Genomic DNA, 14459 nt, shown 5'->3' on the forward strand with positions numbered 1-14459 from the left:
TGTCTTTTACTGTGGTTTGTGTCCTGCGCTGCTGAAGGTGCTCATGGGCTCTCTGTGCCTTGTGTGCAAAAGATCCAGGGGCTGGGGTTGGACTCAGATACCTTCATGGCCCCGTGATGGTCTCTGTGGAGCCAGGGTCTTCTCACAGGCATGGAGAGCTCCTATCGATCTCCAGTCTGGGCATCCTTTCTCATGATTTTACATGCATGTCTGAATTTACTACTAGGGAGAAGAAAATAGACCCAATCAGCTAGTCAGAGAGAAGGTGAGAGCTCATTCCTTCCTCAGCAGGGGTTTGCTATCATCACAGAATGAATCAGGAGACATAGAACAGAACAAACTACTCCTCTCTGTGTGAACAGGGCTCTGGAGTAAAAGTGACTTTTTCTGTGCTAATCAGAGCTAATTCACCCAAGCAGTCACAAAACCCACATGAACAACTTCATTAGTAAGCTTCCTCCTAATGAGGACCACGGCTGCTCCTGCCTGGAAGCAGGCCCAGCCCCAGCACTGTGCACCCCACACAGAGCCTGTCCCTCAGGAATGGTGCTCTGCTGGGGTCATGATCCCAGCTGAAGGCGAGATCCCCTCTGCAGAGGGTTTTCCTTTGATCCCGTCCCAAACCGGTGCCATGGGATGAGCCCACCGCTGGCTCTGGCATCGGAGCCCAGATCTCTGCAACCTGACTGCTAGAGAGAGCAGCGGGCTCGGGCTCAACCAGCTCCCCAAGGTGGAGAGGGATCACGTCTCCCCTTCCTCTGGGGAATCCACTGGCTCTGGGAAGATGCTGTCTCGTTACGTCGCTGTCACTGACAGCGCTCAGCACCACCTCTGGATCCCATCCCCGCTCCCAGCGGGAGCAGCGCCAGGGGTGACCTTGCTGCTTGATGAATTCCCGGTCACTAATTATCCTGCTCAGCGAAAGAAGAGACAGAACTAACTCGCCATTGCCACCTCGTGAGAGAAGGAGCTGATGTCTTTCAGCAGCAGCATGAAACAGGGCTTGCAGCCCCACTGAGCCTGGAGGACGGTGGCCCATGGCCGGGAGGAGAGTGGTTTCATGTTGAGTGTCCAAGCGCTGTCAGCAGCGTGGTGAAACTGTCTCTGGACCCTCCGTGAGCTGGGTTCGGGGTTTGCTTCTCACTCGAGGGTTTTGCCCTCCTGTGTGTCCCGCAGCAGGACCCTGCTCTGTTCCCCTGCTCGAAGCTTTGCCATGGCCCTGATGTGGGGAGCCTGGAAGTACCAGGCTGGAGGAGATGGTGCCTGCGCACCTGCTCCTGCTGCTGCGAAGAGGGGAGCCGGGCGGTGTTCCCCGGCACAGGCTGGTGGTACCCGAGCACATAAACGTGCACCAAAGTGCTCCTCAGCAAAGCCACCGAGGGCCAGCCCCGCCGCTGCCAGCGCCATCAGCAGGCTCCGGAGTCACCGCGGCACGGGGCGAACCAAGAGGAGCCGTGGCTCACGGAGCTGGTGCTCCTGAAGGCTCCCAACCGGCCCCGGTCCCCGCCTGCCACTAGAGGTCATTTTAGCACCGGGATAGGGACGGGCGGCGGTGGCAGCCTCGGGGGAGCCTGGCTCAGGGGTTCGGGGGCTCAGGGTTGGAAGCATCCAGCAAAGCGCCGTTTCCAGCCGCAGAATCCCCCGGGCAGGAGCTCGCTGCTGGGAGACCCACGGAGCTTGCCGGAGACCCCCGTCCGTCGCCAAACTCCTCTGGTCCCCCCCCCAAGTGCAGTGGGTCCACAGCCGCCCGTGGTCCCTGTGAGCAGGATCCAGTGATCTCATCCTCTGCATCACTGCGATGCCCCAGTGATCACTGCAGGGAAACGTGCTGGTGCCTGCGCTGGGTGGTTGTGTCCTCTGGTAAGGGCAGGAAACTTCCCCCTGGTACCGCACAGTCACATCCAGGGGCAAGATTGGTACTGGTTTATGCACAACAGAGCCCCGTGCGCGTGCCTGTTAGCAGTGCCATCCATCATTCAAGCAAGCACAGAGAATGTGGATCCTGCACCACTGAGCAGCCTGAGCCCTCTGCGTGCAGAGCAGACACTGCCAGGCCCCAGCCAACCTGGAACACACGGCTTCTGTGCCATTCCCAGTGCCACCGTGTTCCCTGGAGCATTGGGAACATCGTGTCTGTCCCATTGGTGCTCATCAGCCCTCTCTGCTCCTGGCTCCTTGGCGGCTCAAACGTCTCCTGCCTCCCCTCACCTCTGCCCTCTACAGCCCTTTGGCCACATCCTCACCGCACCACACATCAAAGCAAGCCCTGCTTTCCTCCTGATTCTTAGCCCTGTGACACATTTGACATCAGAGTTAATTAGAGGGGATCAAAGGCCCCTTCTCCATATCCTCTGGAGCCCTCCTTCCCCATCCGGCCAGGCCTGGCTGGCCGCGGCTGCAGCTATCGCAGCCGGCAGATGCTGACTTTCGGGGGGGAGAGGCAGAAGGAAGCCCTTTCCCTGCGCCAGCTCCCTGTGCGGCCGCACTAATCGCTCCGGAGACGCTGCTGAGTGTGTGGAATTGGCTGATGACGGGACCGCCGTGGTTTGACTTTATCCCTTGGATGCTGCCTTTCCTTGAGTCATCTTAGCTCTGAGTCACCAGCAGCCGCTAATCCCCCAGCGATAACGGCCTCATCCAGCACTTTCTATGCAGGTACTTTTGCCTCTGCGCTTAATGCTTCCAAATAGGGACTAAGTACGTGTGAGCGGAGGTGCTGGTGAGAGCACACCAGGACACGCTGCGGGATTGCTCCTGTCACCTTGTACAGCAGCACCAGGGCTCTCGGCCACCCCTGCTCAGCCCATCCCGCTCCCTGGATCCGCTGCTCTGTGGGGTTCCCTATGGACAGTCCCTGCCCCATGTGTGTCCTCTGTCAGCACCACTGGGAGCAGGACCACGCCATGGGAGCCCAGAGCCCCCCCTGTGATTGGCACACCACCCTCAGTGCGAGGTGAGGCGAGGTGACACGCCACCCTCGCTCAGAGGGCGAGCTGAGGTGGAGCATCGTTCACAGCCTTCCTTGTCAAACCTTCTACTCATCCTTTGGTAATGGTTCCCAGATTAATTCCACCCGTTGTCGAAAGGCGTGCTTGGATCGCAGCTGCAATCTGTCTCACTGGAGCAGCTTGTTATGTCATCTGCTGTCAAAACCTTCACACACAGGTACCTGGAGACCACAAGCCAGGGATCTTTTAACCCCCTCTTGTCAAGACCCACAGGCTCACCTCTTTCTTCTTTCCTCTGTAGCAGATTTCCAGACCTCAAGCAGCTCTTGAAGCTCCTGCCAGGAATCTGCTGTTTCTTAACACCTTGCTGGGAGCGTGGCCACTGGATGTTACTGGTGCTGTACAGAGATAACCTCCTCCCCATGGGGATACCCAGAGATCACAAGGCACAGTATCACTCTGGGATCTTAGGCAGTGGTACCTGTCCTGTGCCCTTGAGCCTTTTGCAGGGTCACCCCTTTCCAGGACACTCTCCCCTTTGTCCAGCCCCTCTCTGCTGCCTGCCTTCACCCCTCTGCAGCACCTCCTGCATGGAGCAGCCCCTGGGAAGCACTCTGGGGGTCCCTCTGCTTTCTTCTTCTCAGTACCTGCCATTATACACGAAGCATCTGCTGGTTCCAGGAGCAGCATCCCTCCTTCCAGTCTCACCCCTTACCTGGATGCAGGAGAAAAGGCTTCATCCTGTTGCAACGAGGCACACCTGAGCATCGAGCTCTGTCTGAGCTAATCCCAGCCCGTCTGTGCTCCCTCAGCACCCCAGGGATGCTGCTCTGTGAACCCAGCCTTCCCAACCAGCCTGAAGGGTGGGGAGCCCTCCCTGCCTGCTCCAGCTCCCTGGAGCTCGGCTGCACTGCATTGGCTTCACCCAGTCCTCAGGGATGGTTTTCTCCTCCTGGCCCATTCTCCTTAATGCAGGGGGTGGAAGCCATATTTGCATGCAGGGTTTAGGAGCTGCTGGGCAATTAAATTGCTTTCTAATTATTGTGTATCTCATATTAGCAATTTCCACCATGCTAATATTAATTGCTAACAAGGCGATAAGACCTATCAGGCAGTCATGGTGCTTGCCTGGGGGAGATGTGTGAAAGCAGAGCACCCGGAGTGAGACCAGCAATCACTGCAGACGTGGACATCCAGCAGCTGGAAGATGCTGCCTGGCCTGGGTTTGGGATCAGCCTTGCCAGGGCTGGAGTTCAAAGCAGGCTGAAATTCCCACTTCTCAGGCCTGACTTCCTCAAGACACAGGAGCGCTGTGCAAGGGCACACTGTGTGCAGCTGCGGACTGGTTATGTGGGAGATGTGCATGGTCCCTCCTCCCACCACAGGGTGTTTGACTGTGCCTTACTGCATTTATGGTTAAAGAAGCCAGTGACCGCTTGGTTCTCAAGACGCAGCTCCCTCATCCCTGTCCAGAGCCGCTCTCCCAAACCCACCAGGGATGTTCCTCCAGACAGTGCCAAGGAGGTGGCAGGACAGATATGGGCTGGGAAACAGAGCTCTTTGTCCTGGTCCATCATGCCTGTCGCATCCAGCTTCCTTCAGCTCTGCCAGGCTGGTATCACCATTAAAGCCCCACGGTGGCTGTGGGGATGGACATGGACACCCCGCTTCAGCCAAGCGCTGGGGCTGATGTTGTGGTTTAGCAGGACCTGCTCTGGGCTTGCCACAGGCTCTGGATGCCAGAAAGTGCTTTCCCCATCGCAGCTCATGTGTTAAAGAGCCTTACATCACACAGCGAACACCAAAGCGATTGAAGCCGAGGCAGCTGGAGCAGCCTCTGTGGATAAGCACATCCCTTTGAGAGTTAATCAAGGACAGGATGAGCCCAGCAGCTGTGAAATTAACCCAAACAGGCGGCCTGAAGGGGCCTGTGGGAACAGAGAGCTCTTGGCTTTGCAAGGAAACCCTTCCTCCAGGGCTTGCATCCCCACATCACCCAGCCTGGCCCCTCTGGCTGCCCAGGGCGGGCTGCTTGGAGCCGGCCCCTCACCTGGAGCAGCAGTGATTGAATATCAGCTCTTTCCAGTGAGGTAATGCTGTCCTGAGGGTTATTTATCTGTCTGTTGGAAGAGAAAGAGAGCTGTGTGTGAGTCAGAGCCTGCACCACAAACCCCGATACATTACATTTGGGCATATGCTAAATGACATTTACCAATAAATTTATGCAGATTTCTCCTGTAATCCCTCTCCTCCATCAAAAGTAGTAATACTTCCTCTAATGCAGATGCACAGCCAGAGCCTCACCACATCAGACAGGAGCTGTGCAGGGATGTTAAGAACTAAATGATAATCCCCATTGTGCTCATGAGCAGTCACTTCCTATTGATGATGTTTAGTGAGAGCCTGGCTGCACGCAGCCCCCGCTGCGGTCCAGCTGCTCCAGCTGCCCAGGCCTGGCTCTGGCCAGCCGTGCCATCGCATTTCATGCTCATTTCCCTCCTTGCTTCATGTGTTCCTCGTGCAGCAGAAGATTTAACGGGCTCCACTGAGGAGGGAGCAGAGCACGGCCCCGTGCCGCTGCGGCAGGTACACCGTGGTGTGGTCCTGGGCTGACCTCTTCATCAGCACCCACTGCCAAACCCTTCCCTTGCAAACCCACTCTGGCTCGTGAGGCTCTGTGCAGGCTCCATCACGGGATGTCAGGAGGGTCCAGTTCAAGCCATAATGGGACACATCCATACTGACCAAAACTTCTGGCTTCTGAGGACCCTCCATGGCTGCAGCTTCAGCCTCCAAATCAGTGCTGTCACAAGGAAAGGCTCCTGCTTTCCAGCCCCTCTCAGAGCTGCTTTTCTGGAGAGAGCAGGAGAAAGCAGCTTGGAAAGGTTGGGGGCACAGAGCAAGGTCTGGGGCTCGGTGACATCTCAGTTATCCCGGAGTGAAAGCTGCAGGGGGCTGCGGGTTGGACAACCCAGGGATCACAGTGAAACCGGAGGGTGCTGGTGGGAGGCTGGGGGTGCAAAGCCTTCTGCCACTTCTTGTCAGCGGGGCTGATGTGTTTAACCATGCTGAAAGCTGATTGCATCTGGAGCAGCGATGATCTAAGCTAATGAGCACCCTGCCTCTTTGTGGCCTGGCAGGGAAAGCTGTGCTGCCGGAGTTGTGGTTTTCCTCCCTTCAATCCAAACCACGGGCATTGTGGAAATGAATTATTTCTTTTCACAGTCATTTAATACAATTTTCTCTGCGCTGGGTTTCATGAGATGCTGCAGCTCATTAAAACAATGATCAGACAGAGGGGTAGGACACAGGTCATGAGCAGCAGCTGCAGCAAGCCCCCTGTCTGACACGTAATGCTTGGACTTGATGGGCTTAAAGGTCTGCTCCAACCCAGATGATTCTCTCTAGTGTCGAGCTGGACTGTGTTCATCCACTTGGGAAGCTCCTCCTGGGCTCTCTATGCATCCAGGGGCTCTGAGTTAACCGAGGGCAAGGGGCAGCTCCAGTCTCAGAAAGCTGCTGGTCAGTGTCTGTTCCCATACAGGAGAAGGGGGATTTCTGCCCTCCTGGCTCTCACACTTTATAAAACACATTCAATCCCGCTTTTTAGGACATTTAACCAGCGCCAGAGGTGAACCTGCTCCGCCCCGGCAGCCCACAGTGAGGGTTTGCAGCTTGCTTTTGGACTGCGAGACACTTAAAAGACCTCACAAGCAAGACAAAGAGTTCCTGCAGGGCTTCATGATCTGAGAGGTTAAAAGGCAGTTGAACCCCGAGGTGAGAGCCTCTGGGATGCACTGCGAGAGCGGTTTATAGCTTCTGCATGTGCCCAGAGCCAGCTGCTTCCCTTCTGCTTCCGTTCCTTTTTCTTGTTACCACTGCGAAATAAACACCAAGAGGGAAGGGACAACAGGGCTGAGGCACATCCCAGCATTGCATCAGTAACAGGTCTGTTCTTCCTCTTGGAGTATCCATAGAACCCCAGGCTGCCTGCCCACGTTGTGCCTGGCACTGACTCGGTCCTGGGAGGAGCTGCATCGGTGGATGCTGTCTTGCATCCTCTGGGCACAGCAGTTCATGCTATTAAGGTCATGGGCTGCTCCAGATGTGCTGGGGCATAGCTCCCTACCATCCCATCACCATCCTGGGTCCCCAGAACTGCACAGAGAGCCACAGCTAGCATCTATGTGGTGACAACATAACCCGTGCTACTGCTGACAGAAAGAAGCTTTGAGAGATGAAATCTTGGCCTCTCTATAACCATTTTCGTTACAAGTTTCCGGGACTTCTTTCCTAAGATAAACACATTTTAATTGCAAATTGCTTCTGCTGTCTTTAACCATCCCCCAGCACTGCGAGCAGCTGTTGGGTTTGGTGTTTAATGGGATTGTCCCTGGGATGCGCTGGGGTGCAGCAGCTGCCCCGCTCTGCCCACGGAGGGGCAGCAAGCCCTATTCTACCCCAGGTCATGGCCCCTCCATGGTCCCTTCCCACTGAGCAGCAGCCCAGTGCAAGCAGCAATGAGCGGAGGCACCGTATCCCCTGTGCCCCCAGTGCCTGTCCCCAGAGCCGCTGGTGATGGGGGAATGCAATTAGAGGTTAGGGCAGCATTCCAGACGCTGCCACTTGCAGGTCAGGTCTCTGCGGCACAAGGCTTCTCCTGCCGCATCCAGGCTTAACCCTCACACCCTGCTAGCAGCAGGCTATGGCTTAGGCAGTGACAGGGGTTGTGCTGGTGCAGGAGGAGCGGGCACGAGGGCAGGGGGCTGCCAGACACCAGACTCCATTCCTGAGCACTAAAGCCCTCTGGGTTGAGCAGCAGCACAGGAGAGATGGCACAGGCAGGGCATCTGCACCAGCACCAGTGCCATGGGTGCCTATCCCCATCCCATCTCCTGGCCACACTGTGGTTGCTCATCACCTACTGAGATGCTTCAGCTGCATCCCCATCCTGCACCCCACTGGTACCCAGCCCCTCCAACCCCAAACCCCAGACACCTGTGGGATGAAGGCTGTGGTCATGGGGAGCTAATGCCACCTTCTTGCTCCTGTAGCTTGTTCAGTCTGTCCTGGGCAGCTCCCTGCTGCTTTCCACAGCACCTTCACACCAGCCACGGGCTTTGCATGCACTGGGGTGACACCAAACCTACCCTAAATCCCTGGGGCTGTGGCAAGGCCGGGAATGGGACATGCCAGGGTGTTCCCATGGTGAGGACAGTGATGTCCCTGTGGTCAGGGCTCCAGCCAGCCAGGACAGGAGGAGCAGGCTGCCCAGGCAGGGAGGACCCGACAACAATAAAGAGTAATTACCTGGCTGCAGCTTGCTGAGCAGGGGCAGGAAACAGAGGCTAATTAAGCCTGGGGAGCACAGGGAAATCCCTCGCCTGCACCGGAAAATAGCTCTCCATTAAAGGAGAGAGGTGAAAAATGAGCCTGCAGGGTTAAACGTTCCTGCTATTTACCAGGAGGTTAGTGAGCACTCGTTAGCCTTTCCTATTGGCTTTGCTGCTAGGTTAACTGGCTCAAAAAGCCTTTCTGGAAATATATGATGCGTTTAAAGTGCCTCCAGAAGCTCATCTGTGCTCCCAGGGTGCTGGGAGAGGTGTTCCTCCTCCATTCCATAGCACTGCTCACCGTGCCGCTCTCACCCTGGTGTTAGAGGTACAAATAACAGCCCTTCACCTGCTGCCAGCTCCTTGCTTCGCTGTTTGCTGTGAGCTGGGTGAGTTAAACCAGCACCTTCTGCTCAGCCACATCCCTGATACCGACAGCGCCTGCGGAGCTCCAGCGGAGCAGGGATGAGGGATGCCCTGGGTGCTATCAGGTCTCACCCCTCGGTGCAGCTGCAGTCAATGCACCCAGTTATCCCCCTTGCTGTGCTATGGGCTCCTCACAGAGCCCTTTGCAGTGTCAGGGGGGTGGTGCAGGGACACCCATACGATGACCTCAGGGCAGGCTCCTGCCGTGCATTGGCTGCCTGGACATCCCATCCACAGGCTGTCCCAGGAGCCTGGGAAGCACCCGTGTGCTATGGGTGGTGGCTGTGCTAACAGCCATCGGCATGGCACAGGGCACAAAGCCCTGCTCCTGCACTGCAGGCAGCTTCCCACATGCCCATGTCCCCGGGTGATGGACCACCCGCAGCACCTTTGGGACACCCTGACTCCTTATCTCAGCTGCTGCCTTGTCCCAGGAACAGGCTGGAAACTGCCCATCAGTGACTGGTGTGCATCAGGGCAGCCCTTCCTTCTGTCCACAGCTGCTGGGATGAGCATTTAGACAGTCATCAATATCCCTAAATTTAGACAGTAGCATCTGCCCAGTCACTGCCCAGGCAGCTCCCCTGCTCCATCCCAGCACTGCAGATCCCTGCTCAGCTCCCATTCAGCTGCAGAATACGTACGTGAGTGCCGGGCTCTCCTGCCAAGTTTCATTACTACATATGCTCTCCTTAAGACCGGCAATAAAACACCGTGGTCATGGCTTACATCGATATGCAGGGGACATCCCCGGCTCCTGGGGAGGCTCTGCTGCTCTATCTGCTCCTCTGTGCTGCTAACACGTAGCTGCAGCAGGAGCCGGCGGGATGCTCCATCCCTGCAGGCTGCCGGCGCAGGCAGAGGGACGTGCAGCCTTCACACGGCTCAGCAGCGCAGCACCAGCTCCATTGGGAATGGGCCACTGGCACTCACCAGCTCCCTCCGGAGCTTGGCCAGGAGCAGATGAGGCTTTGGAGCCTCATTGGAGTATTTACAATTGTTTTTAACTGATGAACACAGATGAGCCCAAGACAGGGCTCCGATGGCATTTACTGTGAGCCTGCTGAGAGCTCAAGGATTGCTGGGAATCACTGGGAAGAGCCAGTGATTAAAGCACAAGTGACACTTGCACGTTTATAAACTATGCCCTTGGTATGGAAGAGGAATATTGACGGCCAGCCCCTGCCTTGCTCCGGCTGCACAGGTCCTTCACTGGCTTGTTCTGCTTGAACCCAGCCGACACAGCCCCGCAGGCACGGGGATGCGGTAGGAACCATCCCAGCGCTCCCAAACCTCTGCCTTTTTTCCTTTGCTTTCCTCTCTCCCTTTCCTTTCCCTTTTTTCCCCCCTTTCTCTCTTCAAATCTTCCTTTGAAACCAAAACTTCCTGTAGTTTGAAATGGACAATCAGGCCTCTCTGGCAGCTGCAGCCCGAGAGCTTCAGCTCTTGGCAGGAGGATCAGAACTACAAAACTCTTTCTTTGAGGCAGATTATGCATTCATCGAGCTCATTTGAAACAAAATATGATTTGCAATTTAACTTTCCATAATGAGCTCCTGCTATTATACCGTTTCCATAATGGCTGGTTTCATTGGAACAGATTGTTGGTGCACATGGTTTACAAAACATTTTCCATGCAAGCCCCGTTTTTTCTTATTTTAAATAGCAACAGCTGCTAAGCATGATAATTATTGTATTTCATCCAGATAAACTTACCAAGTTGCTGCTTAATGCTACTCGCTGCAGTTTTCCAGCGCACCTATGGGTTACTAAAGAAGCTGGAACTTCAGCTGGGTAAAGAGAGAGCAGCCCCATAGACATGAACTTGGTGCCTGAACGGATGGAGCGGGCAGGAACCGCATCCTTCCAGGAATGCCTAAATCCCACTTTGCACTACACAAAGCAGATTCCTGCCCTTCCTTGCACCTATGGCTCCATTCGTGGCTGCTTCAGCCCCCTGGGCACTGCTGAGCCTGAACAGACAGAGACCATCCAGAAACTGTGACGACAAACCCCGAAGATGGGAAGCAAGGCCAGTCTGTGCAATCCCAGCACTGTTTGTTATCAGCCTCGTCCTGCACTTGGCAGGGCCAGAGCAAGCCTGGAATGATTTATATCCTTGGCTGGCTCCTTTAGCCTGGTGACAGACACCAGCTTAGCAAGAGAAAGGGAGCTCTGCTTGACTTAAAACCCCTCTCTGCTGGCCTCTGAGCAAGGGACACCTCGGGGAAGTGGCACACAGAAATGCTTCCATCAGTCTGCTCCCTCTGATGCTGCTGGGGCCTCAGCACCAGCATCACCAACACCAGTAACCAGTGGTGGGGACCAGCTGAGATGTGGCTGGACTGGTTTACCTGTCTGGGAGTGCACACCCGCACCAATGGGACCCCATGGGCTACCCAGCAGCAGTAGCCACAAAGGCTGCCGCTTTATTTGGGGGTGCTTCCCAAAAGATCTGATCTCCTGGAAGCCCCCAAGACCACAAAGAAGCCGCACAAGGGCTGTACCTTGGGGGTCTACAACAACCATCAGCTGCCCTCCCCAAGCACAGGGTGCCCTGGGGCTGCAGCCGCTGCCAGGAGCAGGTAATGAGAACCAGCAATAATTAGTTCCTAATTGCACTTACCTGCATTGCTGCATCCCTTGGCACTCCCAGTGCACCCATCAGGAAGCACCATGGGGTGGTTCCCCTGGCTCCGGGACAGCACCAGAGATGTGACCACAGGCACCAAGCTCCCATCCCCAGCATCCCAAACACCCCCAGCTCCCGATGACCTTCTCTAACACAAACTCAGGCGGGTCAGGCTGCTTTTCCCCCCTGGTGAGGAGAAGGGGGTTAATGGCAAGAGTTTATCAGCACAGAGACTGGGCTGTGCAAGCGGTGAAAGCCTCATTGAACACATTCTGGGGGGCTTTTAAGAGCTGGCTTTAGTGGCCATGGTCAGCAGAAGATTTATGGATGTGCAGGCACTCACGGCGGGTGGTAGCAATGCTGGAGAAGCTGGTCCAGCCCCTAGCGAAAGGCTGCCCTTTAAAGCATCTCAGCATTTGGATTTGGATGACATATAGTAATGGCACCCCAGAAGCCATTACTGTCCATCAAGTAAATAATAAACATGTGATAGGAATTGCTTGGACTTACCTGAGCTTTCATGAGCTATTGCAAAGAGCACAAAAGCCCCAACAAATCAAAGGAAGAAAGGGCAAAGGACAAGGAGGAGAAAGGAGCAGCCAGAGGAGGCTGCTCAACCGAGGGAGCTTCCCTTGCAGAAAATCATGGTGAAGTCTGATGCAGATTTGGACTTGGGGATAAAGGGGAAAGGAAAAGCTCTCTGCTGCAGCCCAGGTAACATCTCCCCTCTGTGGTTCTTTGTGCGAGGGGAGCACCTTCTGCAGGCTGACGGCAGGGTCACCGCTGGGTCTCCATCTATTGCAGCACTGATGCAGCAATTAAAAACCTCCCTTGAGAGGTAACAGGAACATAAAAGCCCATGACGACCAGCAAGTCAAGGTCCCAGCAATTACTGGAAGCCATCAACAGTTCCCCTTGGTTATAGCTGGGTCCCTCTGCACCCATGGGGCTACAGACAGCACCCACGCATGCAGCCTGCGATTCAGAATCCCATTTACCCACAGTGACAGCCACCTCATACCTGACACTGCAATGGAAGACCACAGATGTCTTTGTTTTTCCCATCCAGCGGGATCACTCCAAGGGCAATGACCGAGTTACTCCAAGTCTTCTGCTCCAGCCAGGCGAGCCTACAAGCTTGTGCTCCTTTTGCACTATTTACAGTGATCACACGATGATTTAGCACTGCATGAAGGCCTTGTAGGGCAACTACAGAGCACTGCAGCACCCTTAAATCACCCTGCTCAGAAGCACACAAGAGGATTGGGTTGATTTGTGCGATGTGGATCCCTTGGGGCTCAGATAAGGGGGAGTGGGTGCATCAACATGAACACCCATCCCCTTCATGGCCACCCTGGGCTGTCCTGCCCTTGATGGAGGTGCCCATGGGCACCCGCACAATCACAGCTGGTGGGATGGATGTGGGATGGCATGGCTAGTGTTGGGAATGACACCGGGCACGGCGCCGGGAGCCACGCAATGATGATGGGCTACCATGCTGTTTAGCAAGGTCTGGCAGGAAGCAAACAAAGTAGTGGGGCATTTGCTGATTCAATTCGTTGAATTTGAACAAATCTTTATAATCTTCCTCCCTGAAGGCTTGGAAAGGTCAGGAAATGGGCCGAATGAGCGCGTTCAGGTATTGAAATTAAGCTGAAGAAATCCATATTGATTTGCACTTCGCTGAAAAATATTGAAGCCTCCAGATTTAGCCTGGGTATTGATTTTCCCTTCCAGGGGAAAGACTTTGGCACAATGGAAAGACATTACACGTTGAAGGCAGTAAACACCTTCAATCACCACCCGCACTCCCTGGCCCCGTGGCTGCAGCCGCTGCCAGCACTGCGACACGGGGACGTGCAGGCAGCTCCACAGGCACACGGTGCCCTGCTCCCTCCCCTCTTCCCAGCCCAGCACTGGACGCCTTGCCTGGATCGGAACAAGCACCATGGTCCTGGTCATGTGTTGGCCGGTCACTGGGTTCCCTCCATGTGCAGGACCATGCAACTCTGCAGCTTCCTGAGGGGAGGATGTGGACAAGGAGGTGTTGGTCTCTTCTCCCTGGGATCCTGGGGCAGGACTCCTGGGAATGGTTCAAAGCTGCGCCAGGGGAGGTTCTGAATGGACATTTCTTTGCCAAGAGGGTGGTCAAACACTGGAACAGGCTTCCCAGAGAGAGGTGGTGGATGCCCAAAGCCTGTCAGTGTTGAACAGGCATTTGGACAATGCCCTTAATGTCAAGCTGTGGCTTTTGGTCAGCCCTGCCATGGTCAGGCAGTTAGACCTGATGTCACTTCCATTCTATCCTACCCTATTCTATCCCATTCCATTCCATTCCGTTCCGTTCAAGCTGCAGGACAGAAACCAGCCACAGAGGCTGGAACCAAAGGGCAATGGCACTGGGAAGAGCAGTGGCTGAATTTACGCTGCCTTCAGACCACAGATTCAGGTTTAAGCTAGAACACTTTGCTGCCTGGCTCCCCCGCACCGGGCAAGATGCAGGGGAGGTGCTGAGCAGTGCCTGTCCTGGGGCACCTCCTGCTTCCGTTCAATCACTTCAGGGATAACTTGGTTAAAAAGCCATCTTTTCTTTGAAGCAAAATCCTTTCCCAACCCATCTCCTGCCTCGCTGCCCCTCAGGAGAGACACTGGCATGACAAACTGCCCTGAATGGGGCTTTAATGACACAGGAAGGCACCGAGGGTCCTGTGTGCGCACAGGTAATAGCACAGCACCACCCTGGGACCTGATAAATGGATTTACTGCCACGATGGCAGCATCCACACTGCAACAGCAGTATTGATACCGAGAACACCATCTCCGGGTACGCTACCAGCACTCACCCTGCGCCGCATAAAGCAAACCCTGCCTCTGCTCTGATGCTGCTTTCACAGGGCAGGTCCCTGGGGAAAGAGGCTGCAGGAGGAGCTGGGCAGGAGCGCAGCAGCCACACAGGTAAGGTATAAACTGCAGCTTGTTCTGTATTGAAACTGCCAGTCCTTTCAGGGCTTTGTTGTGAAACATTTCCCCGAGATCAGAGCCCTGCACTGCACTGTTTTTAACACATGCAATCAGCAGCTCCAGCAATTAAGAGCCCTAATTAGCATCTGAATCGGTGCT

The 14459-nt window shown here is 55.3% G+C and overlaps 1 protein-coding gene across 1 annotated transcript in view; it reads right to left on the reverse strand.

Annotated features, from left to right (window-relative positions):
• LOC134161691 (E3 ubiquitin-protein ligase RBBP6-like) overlaps positions 1 to 14459 on the reverse strand; it is a 150199-nt gene that overhangs the window by 23847 nt on the left and 111893 nt on the right. The window lies entirely within an intron of this gene.

Source organism: Pezoporus occidentalis, unplaced genomic scaffold (genome assembly GCF_034315485.1).
Source record: "Pezoporus occidentalis ecotype Australia unplaced genomic scaffold, CSIRO_AGI_Poc_V1 ctg178, whole genome shotgun sequence".
Classification (NCBI taxonomy): domain Eukaryota; kingdom Metazoa; phylum Chordata; class Aves; order Psittaciformes; family Psittacidae; genus Pezoporus; species Pezoporus occidentalis.